Genomic DNA, 6045 nt, shown 5'->3' with positions numbered 1-6045 from the left:
CCTTGACGTTTATCTATTTTGTCACTTTGACTCTAATTCTTTTTTTTTATCACTTTGACCTTCAACTTTTAAATTTTAGTCAAATTTCCTTTTTGGACGTGAAATTTGATTGAATTTTAAAAATTTTAACGACATTGGCACGACAGCTCATATGGCAATCTAGATGTGCTTCATAGTTGACGCATCACAACAAGCGTGGGATTCGTTGGTGTGAATGGACTCGATTATGTGATCTTAAAGAGAATGGTGGCATGGGTTTTAGGTGTTTGTCAAAATTTAATTCGGCATTACTTGCTTAGAAGGGGTGGTGAATTCTTTGTTATCCAAATTCTTTATTGTCTCGCACGTTGAAAGCTAAGTATTACTTGAATTCAGATTTCTTAAGTGCAAGTTTAGGAACTCACCCTTCATATACCTGGAAAAGTATTTGGGTTGCAAAAGGGCTCCTTCAAGTTGGTATGTGTTTTTTTTTTCTTCTTTTGAAAATCAAGTCGGTATGTGTTGGTGAGTTGAAACAGGGACTCAAATCTCAGCCTGGGCTGATACTTGGGTGTCGAGGTCTACAGATTTTAGGATCCAAACTAATGTTAGTAACCCAGACATACGATTGGTTGCTAATTTTATTGACTCAAATACAAGACTTAGGAGAGAGGATCTGATTAATAATATATTTTGTGCTAATGAAGCAGAAAAAATTCTATGCATTCCCCTTGCACGAGTTCCACATGATGATAAACTTGTATGGTGTGGATGACCGCCCTCTCCCCTACTCTTGTGAACAAGGGAGAGGAATCAACAATTAAAGACAACAATCGAATAAATACAAAGTGAGGTGTCTGCAAGTGTGATATATCAGTTGTAATATAATTTTACAATGGGGTACGGAGTACACTGAGGATTGAACTCAAATGAGTCGGTTGATTGAACAATTTCTACTAACGAGCATCAAGATAGGGAGTCTAACCACCTAATCGCTAAACACTATAGTATGGAAAACCATAAAGTTAAGAATAATTACACTAATTTATGAGCTAGCTATAAATGACTAAATTGTAAAGCGTGCAAAGTTATGAAATTAACAGATAAATAACAAACAATGGTTGATTGATTACAATGTGGTTCACCAGTCCTCAAATTAGGGATCTAAATTGCTTAAACTCCTAAAATGGTTTCATTTTACCCCTCGATCTCAATTTTACCAAATTAAACAAGTTAATTTGGCTTATCTCTCGATCTCATCGGCTAACCCGAGACTAAAAATTAGGTACTCAACAAGATTAACTCTTGGTCTCACTTGTCTAAAAGATCTCTTAAGGGCATCAATTCTAAGTTTTTAGGTTTATTCAATTTAGTCCAATTTATTACAATTTAGTCTCTCTCATCCAAAAATTAGCTTATCCACATCTCCATCAACTAGCCCACTTAAAAGTTTAGGTACCCATATTAAAAACTAAGCTAATAAGCATAAAAGAAAAAAAACCTAGCAGCCATGAACATAAAGCTTGAAAAAAAGATGAAATATTAGATTTTTAATCTATAAAACTTGAAGGAAAAATAAAATGAGCATTTAATGGTGAAATGAAGACTAAGAAACATAAAAGGTAGAGTCTTTAATAGATTAAACTATGAGAAACTGAAATACATTAAACTAAAAGGTTGAAATGTCATTATAAGCAAAGGAAATGGACTAAGGGTGAAAATAAACCTAAGCTATAGTGTTACCTAACTTAACTAACTTGAAGGATAACAAGAACAAGAAGAAAATTGCAGAAAAGTAAACACTGCAACTATGGAGAAAGATAGAAAATAAGAAACCCTAGAAAAGTGCAAAGAAAAACTAAAGGAAAACCTAAAAGAAACTAACTAAAACTAAAACTAAGCCTAATTGTGTGTCCCTCTTCTCAGACAAATTTGTATGTTTTTAGCAACAATTTTCTGACCCATTTTTGTGCCAAAAATTCCCTTGAACAGACCTTCAATGATTGGTGCTTCAATTGGACAAAGACTACCATTGGTGTCATTTTTTGTCCCCTCACGATGTTAGTATTACGATACCCAAGGATAGGATATCTCGATACCGTCGATAGACTTGACTTGGGTGCTCCTTCGGCAGGTGGGTATCGTGATACCACTATAAGTGGTCTTCAAATTGGGGCATGTTGGAGGTATCGTGATTCCAATGGTAGGATATTGTGGTACCCTCTCCTTTGGTGATATTCTCGCTCGATTCCGACCTCCAATGCATCCTTGCAATACTCAATCACATATTAGGGCCCCCAATGACACCATTAGCCAAATTGGGTCTCAAAATAAGTAAAAAGAGACTTTCACACTTATAAAATTGAAATTCTAAAAACTAAGAAAAACTATGGAAAAGACATTAATTTTCTCGAAAACAAGCTTTGTAAGTATAACGGGAAAGCCAGATTTGCCATATCAAACAAATCATTGGCGAAGCTTCAGGGAGTATTCTGTGCGAAATGGATACAAATTACTTTTACAAGGTATTCACACACCTATGCCTAATTACAACAAAAATACTTATACACATTTTTATAAAAAGCTTTGGCTCCTTAATCTACCAGTTAAAATGAAGATTACAAATTAGAGAGTTTTCCAGAATATCCTTCCTACTTTTAATAACTTTACACTACACAAGATTTATTGGTTTAGCTAATTGTCCCAATGCTCTAATGGAGTTGAAAACTTAGAGCATGGGTTTCGTGATTGCTCTACTATAAAGGAAATAAGACAGATGTTAAATATTATTTGGACCCAAGTAGTTATTTGAGTTAGAATACAAGAAATGGTTGGCTTATATTTTCTTGAATAATTCTATTTACCAGTGCAGGATAGTGGCTTGTGCAATTTGGGCTATATGGACAGCTATGAATAAAGCAGTTTATGAAAGAGATAGACAAATTCAGACATAGCTTATTTTATCATTACATATATATGGAAGTTCGATGGATTCAACCAGAAATTACCTGTTCGAAGGGTGGAGACTGAACGATGAATGTTGCTGGAAAGTCCTTACGTGAAGATTAATTTTGATGCTGCTTTTCGAAATCATTCCAAGAGGACATGCACGAGGATTGTCATTAGCAAAATGGTGTTAGGTTCCAAAATGATAATGAATTAACACATACCTTCGGTGTTCGCTACGGAGGCTCTTGCATGCTTTTAGACGGTTAAGATGGGTCTGGCCTTGGGATTTTCAGAAGAGGAGATAGAGTGAGACGTGCTTACTATAGTGAAAAAGCTTCATGTAGATAGGGAAGACAGATCTGAAATTAGTGCATACATAAGGAACTCGAGATCATTCAGTGAAAGTTATCAAAGTTATTTTTTTAGACATGCACCGAAACAGGGGAATAGAGTAGACAATCTATTAGCTACAGAAGGATAAGGAGAGGAGCATCGACTTATCTGACACAAGGGGTGCCTCTGCTCCCTACTACTACGGTGGAAAAAGACCGGTGGTGGAGGGATCCACCAGATTAGGCTGTGTTGCTCGCTGGTTGTCTACAGGTAGCTTCTAGAATGTATTCATCTTCAAGGGACAATGGCGATTCGATAGGCTTGACTATTTGTCTTTTTAGATGCTTTGAAAGAAGGTTTCAGCTAATTTATTTTGGTCGGGTTGCTTTTATTTAGCATAAAGTACATTTCTTTATTGTTTGGGAACTGTGTCTTTTTTAATAATAAAATCCAGTTGTTCCATTAAAAAAAAGAAATCATAGAAGATTTCATTAGTGTGGTTGAAATTCAGCTCCGGGTTTATTAATTTATTACCTTTTTGTGAATAATTTAGATCATTGATATTTGTTATTTTGTCGGAATCTTTGACCTTGTAAATATTTAAATGAGTCATAGAATTTGATTATTTTTCATTAATATCTTTTTAGCTTTACTAACGAGTGCTCATATAATATGGTAGTGGTAAAATTTGAGCTTTAAATTGATAAGGTTTACGAGTTTACATTTTTGAGGGATTTAAATATAATTTTAAGTATTTTAAGAGATTAAATGAGGAATTTTAAAATATTTGGTTGGTCTAATTGAAACTTTTAAAAATTTGGAGACTTAATAAGAATTTAAAATTTTTGGAAGAGCCTAATTAAAATCTTTAAGAAATTAGAAAGGTTTATGAAAATTTGCAAAAAAATTGAGGGCTAATTAAACTTTTTTAAAAATCTTAAATTTTGGAGGTAAAGCATCCACCGCTGAGTGGAGTATGATAGTTGTAGTAAATTCTTGTTCTATTTTTTTCTCATTCAACTTTTGGAATTAGATATATGGATAAATGTAGCCCTTATCCATTTTATCACTTTAACTCTAATTCTTGTTTTATCACTTTGATCTTTAACTTTCAAATTTTAGTCAATTTGCTTTTTGGAACGTGAAATTTGATTGAATTGTTAAAATTTTAACGACACTGACACGACAGTTCATATGGCAATCTAGATGTGTGTAATGCCCTGATTAATTTAGCTTTTTTTCTGTGAACTCTGTCATAAACATGTATTTTCTTCAGTGGCTAAGTGTGTCAAATAGGTAAGCTTTTTAGTAGTTCTTTTCAATATTGCGTTGTGGGGGATTTCAATTTTGTTCTACGGAATTCATTGATGGTATTCGTTATTTCTTGTTTAGGGGGAAGACAAGAAGTGGCTGATACTCCTCTATCATTTTGAGTGTTGAGTGTTTTGCTCGTTGGTGGTAAGTTTTGTGCATAATTCAATTTTGAGAGGCTTTAATTGGAATCAAATTCTTGGTTGGATTCGTAAATTGATTGCTAAAATAGCATTTGGGTTATTATTTTTAGGTTCCTGAGGTCTCGGGGTTACTTTCGTATCAAAAACAAACCCGGTGTGTAACAAAAACACGAGAAAATAAGGTTAAAAAAGCCAAAAAAGTGGCATGTCGACGCCACACGGGTGTGTGGCCAACCGTGTACGACACACGACCGTGTGACGGGCTAGTGTGTGGCCGTGTGGGCTACACGGGCTAACCCGATTTAGGCATGTTGGCCATACGGGCAAGGCCAATTTAAACATGTGAGCCACACCGGCATGTAGGCCCAATATTCTGATATTTTCCCTAAGGTCACACACATTATTCCGATCGACTGTGGGCCTTCCGTAGGGCCGGTAAGGGCAAAACAGACTCTAATACACGAGATCTGTTATTCTAATAAACTGATTTGAGATTAGGAAAACCGATATGTATGTTTGACTATTTTATATAAACATGTATGATACTTGTATACGAGCATAAGGGTCATGTTAATTATGTTATATCTATATATTTGCATTCTGTATCTGTATATGGGGTGGGATTTGTATATGTGGAGGAAGTGTTCTGTGAGGTGACCTTTCATCGATATACTGATAGCTTGGCTGCAAACTATTCTGATAAGTGTCATAAAGACACTACGTGGTATGTAGGGATGAGTGGGTGTTTTATACCTCAAATGGTGTGTTGGGATGGTCGAAGATGGTGTGTAGAGGATGGGGGTAGAACTTTACATATCTGTATGTTTTGATAATCCGATTTTGATAATATCTAATTCTGTTAAGGACCTATGTCCATATCTGATCTGCTACATGAGAAATCTGACTTCATATGCATGTATGTCTCTGTTAAGTTACACCTGAGTTTTTGAAAGCTCACACATGCTTGTCTATTCTGTTCAAGTAATCCTCAGGCATAGGTGGGTCGGTGCGACGGAGGCTCAGCGATAACCACTAGTCTAGAAACTATTTTTAACTAGTAAATTATTTAATTATCGGGATTTTCATGAGAGTTTTGTAACTTTGGGACTCTTTGGACTATTTGTTTATAATTTTGGTTTTGGGTGCATTTTAACTTTTAAACTGCAACGTTTGACAAAAAATGGATTTTATGCAACAAATGTTTTTGAAAATACAAGTTTGGATTTCAAATACAACGACTTTCAAACTTCAGCTGCAATTGCTACGTTTTTCTTAAAAAGACGAGCAATTGAAAGTTTTTTAAAAGAGTTTAATAATATGTTATTCCTAA

The 6045-nt window shown here is 34.8% G+C and overlaps 1 long non-coding RNA gene across 1 annotated transcript; it reads right to left on the bottom strand.

Annotated features, from left to right (window-relative positions):
- Positions 1-1591: 1591 nt before the first annotated feature.
- LOC105763955 (uncharacterized) lies at positions 1592-3591 on the bottom strand. The gene is made up of 3 exons (XR_001124485.2): positions 3150-3591; positions 2988-3056; positions 1592-2246 (listed from the first exon to the last, which is right to left on the bottom strand). It is a non-coding gene; the product is annotated as an uncharacterized LOC105763955 (long non-coding RNA).
- Between the last annotated feature and the right edge of the window lie 2454 nt (positions 3592-6045).

This window comes from Gossypium raimondii, chromosome 12 (genome assembly GCF_025698545.1).
Source record: "Gossypium raimondii isolate GPD5lz chromosome 12, ASM2569854v1, whole genome shotgun sequence".
In the NCBI taxonomy this organism is placed as follows: Eukaryota; Viridiplantae; Streptophyta; class Magnoliopsida; order Malvales; family Malvaceae; genus Gossypium; species Gossypium raimondii.
This window is presented reverse-complemented; position numbering and strand designations above follow the sequence as displayed.